Below are 19,598 nucleotides of genomic sequence, written 5' to 3'. Positions count from 1 at the left end.
GACAAAATCCGTATGTGGTGTTGTATTAGACAACATCTGCAGTCCAGCTCAGCCAGAAGAAAGATTTCTAAATAATTCAAGATTAAACTTGATGATCACAAGCTCTATTTTTAAGATACTTCTAAACGCAGTAATAATGTTTTAGCATCTATTAAGTCTCTTACTGTATGGAGGTCACATTTTGGAAATTGAAAATAAAAATGCTCAGTTGTAAATAAAAAAAAAAAAGACAGAGAGAAAACCAAAAAAGAAAGAAAACAAAAGAAAAACCAAACAAAAACAAATTACTGGTTTAGGCCTAATGCACGTCGAGTCTCTTGGTGCAATCTTTTCCACCACCGGCACCTCTCGTGCTGTGCAGGTATTTCTTAACGAGACTTGTGACTGTATTCCTCATTGGTTTCTTAGTAAATGTCTCATGTGAATAGCTATTTCCAACGTAACGTAATGACTTTAGCTTTGGCTGTACACAATCTGGCCGCATCCACCCACATTGTGTTTAGTCATTTAGTTATTTTTTTATGTTGCGGGTTTTTCATATGAAGGAGAATCTGAACCTATTTTGGATTTATTTCGGGTGTTTTTCGCGCTCAGAGCTGCAGTTTATTTCGGGCGACTTTATTCGTTCATGTGTCTCATGAGGAGAGCTCATTGTCATATTAACAAGCAGCTGAAAGCGTTTCTCACTTTGACTGCATTCTCACCATTTATCTGCACATCAGTATTTTTGTCAACACTGTGATGGACACAAGCGATGACACAGAAGAAACATGTCAGCTCTTTATTTGACACCAGAGTATTAAATAGTTCGTATCTTACAATGTTTTCAAAGGAACTTGAATGTTGAATATTTCTATTTGTCTGCTAAAACAGAAAATCTCCATTTCCTTTGACTTCTAAATAATCACACTCAGTGTTGTAAGATTTGTTCAGTGTTTTTTTTTTCCATTGTTAAAATGAAAACAACTTTTTCAATTTTATTTTTATCTGCATTTAATTTAGACATGAAGAGATTGATTTGCATTTTATGTAGCTATTACTAAGCTCTCTCTCTGTGTGTGTGCGTGTGTGTGTGTGTGTGTGTGTGTGTGTGTGTGTGCGTGTGTGTGTGTGTGTGTGTGTGTGTGTGAGAGAGAGAGAGAGAGAGAGAGATGCCTGGTTTTTGTGTGCTGATGAGAAAAACTTGCTCAAAATGAAAGACAATTAATTGGTTAATTAGTTTGATTTATGTTTGGTTGCATTTCATTGTCTTTCTCTTTCCACTTGTCCTTTTCACATCCTGTTAAAAAAAAAAAAAAACCCAAAAAGAAACAAAAAAAAACCTGATACAACATTTTGTGATTGAAGTGTAACAATAATGAAATAAGAAGTGAAAGGTTGTCAAGCAGGTAAACAAACATGACTGACAGGCTTCTGTTGTCCTTAATAAAAACCACTCCACTGCTACAGGCTAAAGTCTCAGCTGTCACAGATATCCATCGCTCATGCATGGCATTCTCTCTAAAAGGTTTTCACTAAATGGCGACCTGTGTGTTTAACTTCCAGCAGGAACCGCGTCCAGGTATTCACTGCTGAGGGGACGGGTTCTCCACTGATGCGGCAGCTCAGAGCCTCTGGGGTTTATGTTGGCACAGGCCTCATGTGTATCACCAGCAGGGTCCCTGAAAACTCCCCCTGGCTATTGGTTTCTTGTATGAGAGGCATGACGGGGTGGGTAATGGGCTGGAGAAAGTGCTTTAGGTTAAACTTTATGTCTCAGCAATGTCATATCTAGTTGTGGGAAAGGTTAGGGATGGGAGATGGGAAGTATATTGTTGTTTTGCTTTATGGGAACATTTTTTTGACGTAAAAATATGTTGAAATAGCATTTCTGTGAAAACAACTTTTTATAAGTTGATGATCAAAGTCTATAGTGGTCTGTCTGTGACTTTTATTTGCTTGTGCAGACGCTCACATGTCCCAACAGCAGAACAACAACAGCAGTTAATTGAAACTAGACATGGACTTGAACTTGTTTTCTGTGATGCCCAGCCTGCTCATAGATGGAAATTTTTAGTAATTAGAGGAATGTTGGGAATTTATATACCAGCTGCGCCTCCTCAGCCGGGCTGCTCTGTCTATTTTGGGGGTGATGTTTCTCCGTGCATTGTCTCTTGTATGTCGGCCACAGTAATCCTCGTTACAGCATTGTCCTTGCCGTTTTTAATCTGCTGTGCCTGCAGGTGACAGTACACTAAAGTCCCCTTGTGCTTATTGTAACTTCACTTGAATGTTTGACCGTCACTGTGCAGTATGATGTATGAGAAAGCTGTGCTCACCTTAAATATGAGTTAAACATTTGTATGAACAGTATACGAACAGGATTTTTTTTGGTTTGGAGGCCAATAGTGGTCCAGTATTCAATTTACATAAGTATGATGTGGAAACTTGAAACTTCCATGAAACCTTTCAGCGAAGTAGGAGACATCTTATGTCCAGCAGTTTAACTCTTGAAATGACAAGTTTTTGTATATTCATAGAGAGGATTTTTCAGTGAGGGAGATGGAGTAGATGTAGTTTAAAGAATTTTAACTGAAAAAACTGAAAAATTATTACTGTTTTCAAAGCAGAGTATTTTTACATGTCTTAAAGGATAGGTTGTCTAAAGGTTAAGTCTGTCTTAAAACAATAGTCAGATGCCAAAATGAACATTGACACATTTTTCGTATTTTATTTTGTTTTGTTTTTTTTACTCTAATCACTCCTCCTCTTCATACTGACCATTATTAGAGGCCTTCATAATGCACTTTCAATGTAAGTGATGTGGGGAAAAAAAACAGTCTTTCTTCCATAAAAAAAAAAAAACATTATTCAAAAGTTTATCTGAAGCTAATATGTGGCCTCAGCTGTCCAAATAAGTCAAATCAAGTCAATATCTTTCAAAGTTACTGTCTTTTTGGTGCCAGATTCCCTATTTTTGTTACGATCATTCCACTGTAGCTGAACAGGGAAACACTGTCCATCAAGACACATAGAGGGAATTTTTTTTTCCAAAAAAAAGATTGTAACTGTGGAAGATATCCAATTTATTTGACTAACTCAAACAGCTGAAGCCTCATATTCTCTCCTAACTTTTTCATACATTTGTGCTCAAAACAAGGGCTGTGGGTTTTGTGCCCCATCATTTACATGAAGCGCATTAGGAAGGCATCTTCTAATGAACAGGAGGAATGATTACTGCAAGCAAAACCTGTGTAAATGTTCATTTGGACACCTGACTGTTGTTTTAAGACGACTTGAAAAATTGTGAACCTGTCCTTTAAAAGTCCAGGAGTGGATCTGTATTCAGCGCACAATGGCGTGAGTGCTCTTACTCATCATGGGAAATATTTTGTTTTTTGTATAAAAGTGTTGTATTTGTTGTAGAGGGGGTTGTGTGAGTGTGTGAGTTTACAGGTAGTTAGAGAGTATGAGTCAAGTTCTCATGATAATAAGAAGATGACGGGTTGCAACACAGTTACATCTCTTGTGAATCGCTTGTTCCATCCACAAAACATTGTCACGGCAACAAGAAGATGAGCCTCGGTGATGTCGCCACAATATTTATCTGCATGTGGTGTAAATACACAATCCTTTAAACCACATACATTTTGTAAACATCCCTCAACTCACAATCACTACCACTTGCTTCAGTGTCCAACTGAATTCAAGAAACCCCTCTCTCACCTGTGGACGAGCCATTTGTAAAGACAGATTGTTACTAGAAAGGGGGTCTCTCCAATCTTTTGACGAACGGCACACACCACACCCTGTATGTGTGTGTCAGAGTTAGAAAGAGACACCAGATTTTTATGTGTAGCTTTAAATTGGTTTCACATGAGCTGGGCACACACTGCATCAGCAGATTCTCTGATCAAATTAAGCAGAGATGAGGGGAGAGAAAAAAGAGGCAGCGGTTGTACTGATGTATAATTCAATAAACAGGACCAAGCAGGGGCAGACAGAGGGGATGCTGTGCTGCCTTCATCTCGCAGCTCTATATCTGGTTTAGCCATGGCTAGTTAACCCACGAGGGAGAGACATACAGCAGTAAATCTTCATCCATCATCACTGCAACAACCAACACAGAATATGGACACATACTGTATGAGCAAGGATGTAGAGAGGAAAAATATGTTTAATCTCACTTTATTAACCTTAACAAACAATAATTGTATCCTTTTTTGTAATATATATCATAATAGAGGTGAAATGATTAGTCAAGTATTTTTATATTCGATTAATTGTTTTAGTTATTTTTCAAATAAAAATGCCAAACATTTTCTAGTTCCAGCATCTCAGTGGTGAGAAAACACACTCTCACCTGTGAGGATTGTGAGGATTTGCTGCTTTGCTTTGTCTTATGTGATATAAACGGACTGTTGGTCAGCCAAAACAAGCAGTATAAAGACAGTAACTTGGGTTTGAGGAATTTTTGATGGGAATCTTTAGTTTAGTATTTTTGACATCAAATGATGATTAGTTAAATAAATAATCATCAGAGATCATAAAAACTGTAGTATCTGACAGCTTTTTTATTAAAAAAGTAAAAAAAAAAAGAATGTATTTTGGAAAGAAGATTTTGGAAGGAGGTTTTTGTGCTGGTGGTTGATACAATTGATTACAATATTCACTTGCTGGAATTTATATCAAACCTGTTAGGGTTAGGATCATTCATAATTACTACTGTTCATTCATTCATTCATTCATTCATTATTAATATCTGAAATGAGTAGTTGATTAATTGATTATTCAGTTGACAGAACTTTAATCATTTCAATTTGTTTAGTTTCATTTTCATTCACTGTTTCCAGCTGCTCAGATGTGATAATTTGCTGTTATTCTTTGTCCATGTAGCTGAATATTTTGGTTTTGGACTAACTGGAGAAAACACACGATCTGAAGATGTCCGCTTGGACATTTATTAAATTTTATTGACAAAACAACTGATAAAATAATCTGCAGATGTATCAAAGATGAAAATATTAATTATAATTCTATCTTTATTACTATTGCTCTTGATAAAAAATAATATGCAAATACACCACATGTAGGAATAACACTGTTGTGCTGATCAGACTGTATTGAGGTAGATTCACTGTTATTTTACAGAATACATGTAGATCAATATTACAATCCAGTAAGAAGATGATGAATAAAACATGTAGAGAAAAACATTTAGACACAGAGAAATTACAAGACCATAAAATCCAGACTGATACCACCTGAGAGCAACACATAATTAGTGCATTTTATAAAGGCAGAGAGTTATCAATGGATCTTTCATTTGGAGGCCTGGATGTGGAGTATATTTATCACTCTATAGTGTTAACATATTCATGGAGGCGCCTCACTCTAATAATGTAAAAACTGAAGCAGCACTCATGATTGTTCAAACATGGGACATATGGAAGACGTCAGAGGACGAGTTGAACAGTTGCAGACACATGCTGCAAATATCACACAAGATCTCACACTCACACTCACTCACACACACACACACACACACACACACACACACACACACACACACACACACACAACAGTAATATATTCCAAAAGAAGAAACATCTCTGTGCTGGTGTTAAATGTCCTTATATTGAGCACTAGTTGATGACAGCTAGAGGGCATCTTTGGCGTGAGCTTGTGGAAGATCAGTCGCTGCAAACGAACACGGGAGATAATGAAGATAATGAGTCTCTCTGTTAATGATGTGTAAATTGATTGCAGACAGAAATTATGCCATGTGCCGAGCATTCTGAAAAGATTACACTAATATCCTGTAATTTTGACATTAGCTTTAATATCGCTGGAGAAAGCCAGATGTGCTTTGTTCCCAAATCATCATGAAAAGAAACTATGAAGGCACAATTTTACAAGTCTACTACTGAAATGATTGTATTCTAATATTTCCCTCGTCTTCCTATTAGTCAAATAATGATTGTAAACTATTTGTAGACACATACTTCGAAGTGGTTTCTATCACAGCAAGCTGCAACGTGCACCTCCTGAGCAATTTCATACAAAGGCTCACATTCAAGGGCAGCCTAATGCAAGTCAAATGCTCTGTCTGAAAATAGCACTAGTTGCATTTCCACGTACTTATGTTTACTGTTTACTCTAGCCATAAATTACAATAAGTACTCTTTAACATGCTGACTTTTTTTGTCTGTTCTCAACAAGGCCAAATTACCTGGAGGACTGATTACACTTCAAACTTGCATCCTCTCAGATCATTATGAAGCTGCTGTCCATTGCAGACCTTTCTGTGTACTGAAGTCTAAATTATTATAATTGAGCCTATAGAGTATCTATTTGGTGTACATATTTCTGCAGGGAAAATGGCTGAGTTCATTTAATTAGATGTAACACGGCTTGCATTGTTTCTAAACAGTGTAATTGCCCAATTACATTTGACGTGGCTTTGTGGAGGCTGGGAACTAAATAAATACACAGGGAATTATACTCCACCTTGAGCTTTAGTCTCTCCTACTCACAATATGTTTGTGGGCAGTATGTGTTAGTCATATTAGCTATGTGAGCATTTTGTTCATACATATTTTAATTAGAGCACAAGAGTCTATGAATGTCAGCCACTGCTATCATCTCAAGACCATGCAAGATAATAGCCAAAAATACTGCAACATTATTTTTCTACCCAGGTCTTCTCTATCTGCCCGTTTGATACAGTTTTAGTAAGTGTTTGGATTGTAACAGAACACCATGTGTGTGCTGACCCAGCCTGATCTTCCCACAGCAGTGTCTGGACCAGGCAAGGGGATGTGCACAGAGATGCAGGACCAAAACAAAACAAACGGGTCTGAGGGAACATGTCTGTCGATCCAGGGTTCAGGCGCAGCCACACAGGGCTCAAGCAGGACTCCTATCTAGATGGAGAAAGAGCCGCATTCCCCTGAAATGAGCTTCTCTGGGATGAAAGCCTTGTGTGAGCTCCCCAGATGACCCACGACCCCGTCTGTATTTGTGCAGGGGGGAGCCCTGATCCTGGGTTCTCTGCCTCCCTGCCAGGATCCTGGGGAGTCGGGTTGGGGTGGCCAGACAAGCCCACCATTCTGCCCTTGGGTGTTTTGCTTTTGGGGTAAAGAGAGACCCTCAGATGAGCCGGCACTGTCACAGCAGTAACCTTTCACCCCAGGAGTTTCAGAGGTGGGCCATAGGAGGCCGTTCCTGGAGCGCTGTGCTATCCCATGTCAGAGTTTGCAACATACTAATATTTCAATAAATATTGAGATCTATTATCAGTGTTTTGCTTCAAAACACAGTTTGAGATTGCAATATTGGCTGAAAATTATATATATATGAGTTCAAATCGCAGTCATATGATTTTAGCGTATTGCACAGGTAGCATGATGTCCACATTTTACTTGCCAGTAGCTGAGGAAAGCACTGGCATGCCTGCAAAGCTCCAGAAAATCAAATCTCTCCGAGGAGGCGAGGAGAGAAGCTGTCATCAGAAACCTGTTGGCTCCTTTTATCTCTGTTAGGGATAGTGTGCTGACATCACCGCACCCAACAGGCTCTGATAACATGCTTGAGGGTTGAGATGCAAGTTCACAGGTCAGCAAAAATCATTTTATATTCCTAAACTTAATGGTGATACACGTGAAAAAAAGGATGCTCAACGTTCAACAGCGCCAGTCAATACAAGTGGGATACGACTGCTAACCTCTGCCCTACCCCTTAGGCTTTGCAGGATGTCAGAGTCAGTCCCAACATACCCAATTACAAACAAACACAGATGCCCCAAATTCCACTTTCACTTGAAACAGTTGGCTGACCCCCCTTTCCCCTCTGTTCAGGTTACCTATACCTTCTCTCTCCCTCAGGCCAATATTAATCCAATAGAGAGCTTGCTTTAAAGGAGGTTAAACAGGAAGACACTGTGGGTGACTGGTGACTAACCCAGCCTCCTATTCCTCCCCCACCAGCCTACATGTGTTTCAGGGGGGACACAAGGATAGAGTATATCTTGACCTGATAGTTATCATCATCATGACCCACTCTATACTTCTTTCCAGCTCTTAAACCAAAATTTTTTTCTCTTCATAATCAGTTGTATATTTGCCTCAGTGACCCGTTTTGCACAGCAGAGTTTCATAAGGATTCATCCAACAGTGACCCAGTATGACAATTAAATATTGTAATATTGTAACATTTCATTTGAATATTCATTTATTATGGAAAGTGTCAACAATACTCAAAAAGCTTAGAAGGGAAACTGTGGTTTGAGGAATCAAATGTAGATTTTTGTTGATTTAGACAATAGAAAATGAAGGATTCTTAGCCACGTCTGTTGGCCAGTCCATCACTTCATCACTTCACTTCTAGACTGAAATATTTCAACAACTGCTGGATGTATTGCCATGAACTGCTGTACAGACATTCATGGTGCCCAAAGGACGAGTCATAGGGACTTTTGCGATCCCTTGACTTTTCCTCCGAATCCAGCAGGTTAAAGTTTCCATTTATCCTGTGACATATCTCAACATCTGCTCAATGTATTGGCACAAACTTTTGTAAAGATGTTTGTGGTTCCCTGATGATGAATCCTGATGATCCCCTGACTTTTCCTCAACTGCCACCATGAGGTTGACATTTGTGGTTTTGAGTAAAATGTCTGGATGGATTGCCATGAAATTTGGTCCACACATGCATGTCTCCCTCAGGATGAACTGAAATCACTTTTCATGTAGCGCTACCATCAGGTCTAAATTTTAATTTATCCAATACTTTGGTTTATGACCAAATACTTGAAAAACTAATGACCTTCCCAGCAGCCTCAGCTTTACTTTGTGTTTAGTGCTAATTAGCAAACTTTGCATGCTAACATGCTAAAGCAAGATGGTGAACACAGTAAACATTGTAGCTGCTTAACATGTTAGCATGAGCTTAGCATTTAGCTCAAAGTATCGGTATGCCTAGCTACAGCCTCACAGAGACACTAATGTGGATGTCGACACTTAGTCTTTTTTTTTTTTTAGAAAAAGAGATGACCTGGTGTGCCTCTGTTTGGCTCATAGGCTGTGCTGCCCTTATGAAGTGGAGATGAAGGTGCAAGGTCACCAGGCCAATATTTATTGCTCTCTGGTCTTGTAAACACCTCTTTTCCTGAATTTCAACTCAAGACAACAATAAATGTCTTAGCTGCATTCCACTTTTCTGTCTCTCAAAGTCACACAAATACATGCACAAACTTTTCTCCACTCATGCCACTTTTATTATCCGTCTTTTTTCATTTGTGACTCCATCGCTCACAGTATTTTTGTAACATTTAGTGCCAAGGATTGGCGTTTGTGATTGCTCAGCGTCCCAGGAGGCAATATCCGGATTTGGCTTTGTGGTTGCACCATTAAATATCCTGACCAAGTGACATGGTTGGCTCTGCAGCTGAGCATAAAGCCCCATGACTCAGTCATATTAGAATCTACATTGGCCCAATAAACATGTCTGTCATGAAGTAGTGAAAGATAAAAATCCATAAAGTTTCTCTCATTGTATCTGTTTCACTTCTTTGTTTCTTGTCATCTGTAACTAACATGAACAATAATAATAGCATTTACTGTAATTGATGTAATCCCTCTTATGATTAGTGACCCTATTTAACAGTGGAGGGCTCCTCACCTGCTGTGTGTTCATGTTGGCACTGCAGAGCTGCATGTACATGAATCACATGGTTCCTGTGCATCTCAGGCTCCCAGGTAGTCACTGACCCAAGAGACAAGGTCGCCTCCGAGAGACAAACAGGGCTGTACTCATCCTCCTAATTGTCAGGAATGTCCTCATTGAGACAAGAAAGAAGCTCTTTCACATGGCGCCTAATCAGAGTCATGCTCCCTGCACTTAATTTTGGAGGACACTTGTTGAACAACTGCCTTGTCCTCTTTCAAACGGCTGCAGAGACTCTGTGTCCTACTCACCCCTGCACAACCACCACAGGACAATGTTAGTTCACAGCCTTGCCAGTGTCTCCATGTCTCTAATGCCATATCCGTTCACGGCCACTTTAAACAACGTGTCACCTTTTACTCTTGTCTTGTGTTGATTTTATTGCTTAATTTGTTCATGGATTGAGGGTCTGGGAAAAACACTCAAAGAGAAATTACAAATCTCCCAGAATAAGTTAGTCAGGGTTGTGTTGGGGTTGAACCGAAGGGCACATATTAGCAAACAGATTCCAAAAGCTCGGGTGGCAACCTTTTGAAGGTTAAAGCTACAAAACTACAACTCATTGAGGTTCATAATATCCATAATAAGAGACACACATAAGCAAACAGTTTACACATCCAGCATATATGAATGAACATTATAATTCATTTAGAATCATGTTTCTTACCATATCACATATGTCCAATATTCACCGTTTTTGCTCTGTTTTGGTCTCCACCAACTCCTGAAGGAAATATCTGACTCTTTAGCTGATAAACGCTGCACGATTTTCACCAGCTGTTTTCTAACTTAGTCTGTCCGCCGTTTGGTGCTGGGCAGGTAGTGTAAAGGCAGTTTATCAGAGCTTTTTTTGCTGAAAACAGCTGCCTGCTGCTACTGGACACAAGTTGAGAGAGCAGTGAAAACTAAAACAGTAAAACCAAAACAATGAGCTGAAGATGCTAAAATGCCCCGCAGAGCTGAGAGGAACTGCAGAGTCTGTTGTTTATTTTCTGTGGGTTCATTACACCAAATGATCTCTTTCACATTACACGTAGTGATCTGATCTATTGTTAATATAAAAATATTCAAGTCAAATTATGGCTTATACGGTAAAATTAAATTTGTAAAGCTTATCACTTTTCTAATCATTTGTATGGCATTTTTTAAATTTTATTTAATATTTTTATTTTATTTATTTATTGTGATTTGAACACCCTTATGTCAGTGTGTATTTTCTTGCATTTTCTTTCTTTTATTGGTAAAAAATAATTACAATAACAACATCATCACCAATAATAATAATCATTATTTACAATCTATTCATTAATTTACTTCAAAAAAATATTTTATTGGGGTTCATAAAATTCACACTTCATCCAGTGTTTGTTTTCTTGTGTGTAGGACTATGCAGTGGTATTGCTGTAATATTATTTTTCTAATACTCATTTTGGAAACAGACAAACAGGTCTATCTTCCCATTTGACAAAAAGGTCTAATGCCAGATGTTGAGTATCATTTTATGAATGTTAAACACTCAACTATGTCAGTCATAGATATAATGTTAGCATCCCAACATCAAATGCAGACCCATTTTGCTTATTCTGATACAAACACTCTACATTTGATGCTGACTTAACTGTGATTTGTGGCTTCAGACGTGATCTGAGTCAGCTGCAGTAGTCATCATTACTTCCAGGAGTCTGTAACAATTATAGTAACAAAGCTTTACAACATATAACTTGAGAATAGGGCCTCTGGCTGCCCTGCAGGCCTCTGCTCTCAATATTGTGCAGCAGGGTATTACTGTAAATCTATGGGCCTTCTTGGCACAAGCCAAGAGGGTGTAGTCTATCTTTAACAATATGACAGTTGGCAAGTGGGCTGACCAAGCATTAAAGACACATGTTGGATAATACACTTGTCTACACACACATTTGCCCAGATTGCTTCCACAAGGGAGCTCCTCAAATGGTGGCGAGAATTTTCTGACATTTCTACAATCCTGGATTTAAAATTAACATTTTCTTTTATATTTTATAACTAGCCTTGACTTTCTAATCCCATTGAGGGCTTGTGTCCCTTCGGTTTAGTAATGAGCCATATTTTACAGACTTCAGCTCCTCTGGGGACTTTGATTTACTCTGAGAATTAGCAGACTTGAAGTAATTTATGGAACTATTTCACTGCATCATAGTAAAGCTATGGAGCGAGCCATTTTCATTTTCTTTATTATGATGCCAGCCATTTCCTGCCAAATTTGCATGAACTGGGGCAGACTGACAGTAAACAGCTGTGTGAATGTGGGGCTAATGGGTCCACACGCAGGGGTAATATTTCAAGCTGGGATAAGTTGTGTCACAATTCGAAGTAATTTCACAATCTTGTGTCACTGATGTTCTTGAATTCTAAGCTTTCTTCTCTCAGTTGTTGAAAACAGTGAGGTCGTCTCTCTTCAGCACAGAGAAACGTCCTCTGATGTGCTTGGTATGATGGCTTTGGACTGATTGGACAATCAGAGTTCACTGATGGAAATAGTTTCCAAAACAAAGTTTCACAGCAACGGGATTTGTGGAAATTCTGCTCACAGACAATAATAATTGAGATGTTTTTGTGTGGTTGATCCCAGTCTAAAGATAGTGACTCACATGGCAAACACAAGACATGGCAAGGCTGAGCATTAAACCTGCAAAATGCGTGGTTCCTGAAATTGGTGGCCTAGACAATTAGAGCGGAGGGGTCCACACAGGGGTGCTGGCCAGAGGCCGATCAGGGCGCGTGATTTTATGCTGAAAGGTAGCAGCGATGATGGAGGGTCATGGACAAAGGGTCTACTCACCAGTGCTCTTTTGCTTTACGCCTCAAACTCACGCGCATTGCCCTTCGATTGCTTATTGAATTACATCTAATCACTCAATTAAAGTCACATGGAGGAGCAGCATACGTTGTCTCAACCGAGCCACTGGACACTGGATAACGGCCACTGTGTTGTTGCTCGTGGGAAGTTTCAAAACAAGATGTCTGACATGTTAGCACTATGACAGGCGTCTCAATCACTGGCTGCAGTCAGTTTTGTTTGACGGCAGTTTGGGAAAGCACCCATCATGAAGCACCCGTCCCATTCACACAAAAGATTGTTGATATAAACAAAATTTGGAAAAAATGATCTTTCATGTAGTTTTACAATTATTCAAATATAAACCATGTCCAGATTTCACAAAGAGTTATATGATAAACAAAAAGCATCCTGTGAGAGACTTTTCTGATAAAAAAAAAGAGTTAAGAAAAGAATAGCTGGACTCATTCAAGTGACAGTCAGGATATCAATCATCTTAGTGATCTGCAGAAGATCATTAATGTTGAAATATGTCTGAGTTGCAGAAGACCCTGTCTGGTTTCAGCTCAGAACAAGATGAGACTGCCACAGGCAAATGATCACCAACATTTTATAACTGAGGGGTGTAAAAGTATCATGTGATTCTAATTAATCGTGTTTGTGTTGCAACATTTGGCATAAACAGCATGAATCTATGCATCCCTCCCACTAGTGTCAGCTATACAGGCTGCTACAATATTAAATCAACACAAAGGATTTTTGCAAAACATTTGCAGCTCCATATTGAATCCTTTCCTACAAGAGTTCTGTCTATTCTGGAGGTAACAGTTGTCTTTTCAGGATATACAATATGTAGGTGCATGTATAGTGAGTGCATATTAATCAAATAGAAATTGTCTATAAAATGTTTATAAAATGTCTCATATAAATATGAGAAAATATATGGATAATAATGCCCATTACAGTTTCTCATAGTTGACATTCAAATTGTTTGTTTTATCCAACCAATAGTCCAAAGATATTTTTGGTATTTTATTAAATGTATTCAAACAACTTAAAACATTATCAAGTATTTGTGAGATTACTTGTTTGTTTAACGTATCTGTATTCATCACGATGATCAAACAAAAATAATTATTGGTATTTTGTGACACATTTTCCAGTTGTAATTGCAGTATAGTAAATGACTTAATGTTTGGCACAAATGGGACGTTTCTTGGCATTGTTCCTCGTGTATGTGTAAGGTCTTATGCAGGGTCACTTCCAAGGTTTCCTCAATCTATACAAGTTCCATGTGGAGATCTACTGTGGCTGGAGCCTGTTGGGTGTTGAGAGGCAGCAGTGAGTGAGGAGGAAATGGGGTCTGGCATGTTGACTCACGAGTAATCCCCCCGGACTTCTCAAGAGGTTGCTATTAGAGTTTAATCACCCTGCGATCCCAGACACACTTGGAGGCTGAGCGGGATGATGGGATGACTGATGAGCATGCAGCACACAAACTATAAGCGTCAACTCATCCAGAAGCTGCAATCAACGCTTTGGATGGATGAGTGCAATCCAATGATGAGGAAACAGAATAAGCTTTGAAAAAAGTAATCTTACACTCTTCTTTCCACTTTTCACGCTTCCTATTTCATTAAAAACTGGCTCTCATCTGCTTTTGAACAATTGCTTTGTGAAACCACTAGATTATAATTGTAAATGATACTTGAAAGGTCAGCGCAAGTCAGTCCTCCTCCTAGTTATATTTCATTATCTCACATTTCTCAAGGTCTTTGCAACAATGTTCTCAATTTCTCAACAAGCAAGGCTCTTAGTTTTCATTATGCACCACTTATTTTTAGACAAAGGGCCCATTCTGTTGTCTGCAAAGCAAAAGGCAGAGCACCAATGAATTGTTTCAAGGAAATTTGCATAATGCGTAGTGACTGGGTCTCTATTTTAAGCTGAATTTTTTCCAGACATGGCTGTTTGAGCTACCAGAGAAAAGAGAAAAGAACAAGTGTGGAGAGAAATGGACTATCAAAGGAAGGAACTGAGCTTTCATGTTAGGACACTTTGATTGTGTTACAGATTGGTTCCAGGTGAGGCAACTCTGGAATAGAGGAAATCCAAGGGAAGAGAGAAATTCTTAACAAAGGATGGCATTGGCAGGATTTAAGCATTAAGGGAAGATTTAGAATAGCAGGTGTAGACAATCGATGAGGCTCAAATATTCTATATTGTGGTGGGTGGCAACTCCATGGGGTCCTTCAACTGTTTGGGAAAGTGTCTTATTCTGATCATATTATTACTTTCATAGACAAAAGCTGTATGAAGCCAGAAAGTGTGCAATTTCAAATCCCTGCCCAGTCAATTAACTTTCAATTTTCTGTCCTGAAGTTCTCCATGATCTGTCCAACTGTGGTCCACCATCATGCCAGTTAGCCTGTGTTGCGCCGGCTCTCTGGAATGATTGGAAGCAGGCATTGCGTGGGAAGTCCAATTAGAGGCGGAAATTGCACTGAGCCCGGCACTGTGCAGCCAAGGTTTGCCACATGGTCACTTACCTGCACATCTGCACTGATTTTTTAAAAGCAGTAGCCACCTTTTTCCACCACCTTAATTGGAGTTTCCATCACTGATTGCTTGAAAGAGAAATACACTGCTACGGTCTGCTTACTGGTAACGGTCTGACTTTTCACTGATGTCTGATGAGAAGGAGGTGGGAGTCAGGTTTAGATTTATACCAGGAGGTCCCTTTTGTGCTCATTTAAATAGAGCAGGTCTAAACTTATGAGATCCCCATGATGTGTAGTGCAAGAGGTGAGATATGACATCACATTCTCTCACTGGAATAATAATGTGTCCAGATAAAATATTACATTCATGATGGCATTGTGCTTTAATGAGAAAACGGAGATTGTGCTGAATGAAAAGAAACCTCAGGAATCAATCACTAAATTGATATTTACTCTGAAATTGCCAAAGTACTAAAGTGTAGAAGATAATAAATCACATCTTATGTAAGATTCTCAGTTATGAAAGTAATTCCTCTACTACCAGACAGTTTTACTCTTCATATCGAGCCTCTCTCTCCGCTTGCAGCACAGGCGAATGTTCACCTTTGACCTGTAATACTGTATCCACTCATTCATGGTTACACTGAACCCCAAAAAATGTTTTCATTTGTCACGTTGGTTCATTTTCTCTACTATTCATCCATAAAAACACATAATTCCCATGATTATAGTTTCTAATCCATACAATGTGGTCTTGACATGCATCTACATTTATTATCCTACAATATTGCTGCTTGCCCATGACAGTCCAAGAGAAAGACTGGTACACCTAACACCCCACCCACCCCATGAGGATTGCACTTTCTTCCCAGCATGTTTGATGCAGGTCTTGGGACAGATCCTTCAGAGCGATGTATAGTTGGTTCATCAGAAGCCAGGAACACTGCTCAACATATGGGGATCATTTTAGGGAGGAGGGAATGACTTATGGCCAAAGAAACACATGTATAAACCATATTTACTACACTTGCATCACATATTTTCAACGATTTAAAGAATTTCAGCCTTGATAACCTTCAAAATGTCTATGTAGGACCTCTCAATCAAATAAATACAAAAATAGAATATAACACTAACACTGATTTTGCAAAAGGGTGTCACATGTATTTGTACAAACTGCTTTGGTAGTGGCTGAATGTAACAAAATGTATTTTCTGAATTACTGTACATCAGTGCTAATTAGAGGTATTTGTACTTTATTAGAGTATTTCCATTTCCTTTAGTCCACAAGAATTCAGGGGGAAATGTAGTACTTTTTACTCCACAGCATTTATCTGACAGATATTGTTTCTAGTTCCTTTACAAATGAAGACATCAAGATGTACAAAGTGTATGCTCATCTTACATTTTCATACATTTAACTGCCTAAAAGTATATAAAATAGTTCAAATCAGCTCCACCTCAACCAGCTACAAAATTAAAATGCTACTTACACAACGCACCAGTAATAATCAATCATTAACATATAATATTATAAGACTCACATAGGCCATTTTTCAACATTGAGTACATTTTTCTGCCACACTTTTACATGTAATGGATTATTTTTACAAATTTTGGTATTGCTACTTTTAGGGATCTGAATACCATCTCCGCCACTTTGGTCCCTTGGCCTACCTGTCTGCCTTAAAGACCTGCAGGTATCCAGGCCGAAGCAGTAAACATTATAATAATCACAGAATCCATCACGTCACACATCCATACACATGGCCTGCTGAGAGGACAATGAAAGGGAGGAAACCTTGAAAGACCAAAATGCAAAAAAATAAAAAAAGTTGAAGTTCAAAAAACGGATGGGATGGTAGATGAAAATAGGTGAGAGAGCTTGTGTGAGGTATAAAGAGAGAAAATATAAGGTGGGAGAAAAGTGTAGGTGAAGGCAGCTCAGCCCTGGAGTTTTTCTGGGGCCCCAGAGGTCTTCTACCTAATAAATCCTCAGCACATATTTAATCCAGTCAGAGGACATGCCCGGCGAGAGTTAAAGGATGCACACTTATTACTCACCTATCCACCTCTGAATGCGCTGCCGTGCCCCACCATCCCCCTAACCCCCCCAAAAAACTCTACTCCCACAGCCTGTCCTCCACCCAGACTGCAGGCGCTATGGGCTATCAGAGAATCGGAGCAGGAATGTGACTCCTGACAGACACATCTCTCAGGACCACAGACTGAATATGTTCCCAATTAGCTCCATCTGATAAAGTGTGAGTGCAAGTGAAACCCAAGGCGGGCATGATCAATAGCACTTGACTCATTTTGTCAGATGGGTTTGACATTGACAGGCTGCACTGTGATTAATCGCCGTTGTGCTGCAGATAATTGTCCGACCACATCTTCCTTTGTAGGTGTCGTTGAACTCTGCTGTCATGTCTGTGGTGCTTTGAATACGGGTCGTCACTTTCAATTCCACTCTAATTAATCTTCTCTTGAACTGGCATCCATACGAAAACCAGCTTTCCCTTATTCTGCCTGTCATCTTTCACACATGCACACACAGACTGTTTTTTCTTGTGCATTATCCCAAGTTGCATCTACCTGGACCAGAGCTGCCATCTGCTGTTCACACTGCACACTGCACCAAACGCAGAGTAAGGTCGATGTGTGGTGGTTGTTTGAGTGGGGTGAGCTGTTTGATAAAAACAAGCTGCAAACCGTTGCGGTTTTATCCTCAGAAAGTCTCCTTGGTTTCCATGTGCACAGCTGGATGTTTTTAGGTTTACCCGTACGGGACTGCTGTGACATGGGCACTGGAGATGAAACAGGCCTCCTTCGGCACACAAACACAGCACTACACTCCCGGCCTTGTGTACAGCTGGTAGGGATGACACAGGAGGCACAGGGCTTTATTGAGTCCTGCTGAGGCTGCTGTGCAAGTCAGGGCAGTGCTCTGGCAAAGCTCAGCCTGCAGGGCAACAGAGGAGAGCAGGCCGATGGAACACAGGCCCCTTGGTCGATGCTGAGGGTCTCTGTAGGCCAGCGTGTTGTTTGTGAATGTCGTGAGATGAGACCTGGCCTCCTCTCAGCTCCAGTCTCATTAAACTCACTGAACTCTCTGTAGCAGGGGAGCAGCAGATACAGTAAAGAGTACAACACCCTCCTTCAACCCTGATGTTCTGTTTGGGGTCCTTGGATCTGTTTAATAGCTCAAAAACATATTTATCGTTTTATCAGCTAACTTCATAACTCTCCCTAATTTTATACACATGATTATGAGCTGATGACAAGTTTCTGAAGTATGCTACAAAAATGATGTGTTACTTCTGTAAAACGTGGTTACATACAGGGATCTTCAATGGCTCTGTATCTGTGAGTGGTGTTGACAGATAATCGAATAGTGTTGATAGTTTTTATACACTACTCTTTCCAAATCCCAAATAGCCTAGTGGATTTCTGTTATTGTGGTTTTATACCAGTTTGTTCATAAGAGGTCTAACAGGGAGTCAGATAGTGTCACCGGGTAGGATAACATGTGTTTTTTGTCTGTAAATTACTGTTTGGCAAACAAAAAGAATATATATTTGTTCTTGCATTGGCTACATGACATATAAAATATGAAATGTTCTTTGGTATAATAATAATGCTTTATGGTAATTTTCTGTACTTTGCCACCATTACCAAATGTGCAAGCCCAGTTTGTGGCAAGGGGAAGGGTTACCACTGCAATACTTATACTACATATTGTGTTTTAATAGCATCATAAAAAAACTATGTATTTTAATTAAAAAAAGTTGATTTTTGCACTTGTTATTTTTACACATAAAGTTTGGTCTGTGGGATCCGAAACAATGAGGAAGTAAAGCCAATGACAACAAAACATCAGGGTTGTAGATGTCGTCTGCTGAGCTGCTGCAAGTATTCTATTGGTTTATGTAGTTAACGTGTTATTTATCCACACATATCTTAAGCCTGCTGTTCAATAGAGCTGGAGCTGATTTGTTGGCGAGACCACCACGAAGTAGACTTTTTTTCTTTGCAGCCATTCCTAAAGCATTGCTTAATGCCGCACTGACGATTCTTCAATCTGCAGACCTCCAAATGAGCAAAGGCCCAGCGTCCCTCTGTGCGCCTATACAGTATATTCCCTTCTCTATTGTGGGAAAACTCGTTAGTTTCCCCATAAGTATCTCTTTCAGCAAGAGCGTCATCTCAGCCTGGGTGGGTTTTAACGTTGCCTGCTCCTTCATTTCTCCCTTGTCTATGAATAAACGACTGTCAGACTGAGCTAAAGACATCATCCTGGAGCTTCTGTGCTGTGCCCTTCTCCTTTCACCCTCCTCTTTCTCTTTTCTTTGTTGCAAATTGTTTCCCGATCACACTTTTTAACCACTTTTTAATGTCAGTTACGGCTGCTTCTCTCACCAGCTAATGCAGTGAGGTCAGGCGCCTACGTTCCTGACCTCACACGCAAGAGCAATTCATGGATTCAATTATTGTTGTTATGCCTGTAAAGATAACTGGGGATGGCAGGAGGTTGTGGGATGGCACTGAAGGAGCACGCCTTGTGGCCAGTTCAGAGT

General features: G+C 39.5%; 1 long non-coding RNA gene across 2 annotated transcripts in view; it reads left to right on the top strand.

Moving 5' to 3' along the window:
• Window positions 1–19,598, top strand: part of LOC122986141 — a 54,881-nt gene that overhangs the window by 32,104 nt on the left and 3,179 nt on the right. The window contains exon 4 of one of the 2 annotated variants that reach the window (XR_006404248.1): window positions 6,776–7,274. The exons of the other annotated variant lie outside the window; for it this stretch is intronic. This is a non-coding gene — a long non-coding RNA (uncharacterized LOC122986141). Of the gene's footprint in view, window positions 1–6,775; window positions 7,275–19,598 lie in introns of those variants that run through there. 2 annotated transcript variants of the gene reach the window in all.

The sequence above is a fragment of the Thunnus albacares genome, chromosome 7 (assembly GCF_914725855.1).
Source record: "Thunnus albacares chromosome 7, fThuAlb1.1, whole genome shotgun sequence".
In the NCBI taxonomy this organism is placed as follows: domain Eukaryota; kingdom Metazoa; phylum Chordata; class Actinopteri; order Scombriformes; family Scombridae; genus Thunnus; species Thunnus albacares.
Note: the sequence above shows the minus strand (reverse complement) of the source record. Positions and strands in the feature narration are given on the sequence as shown.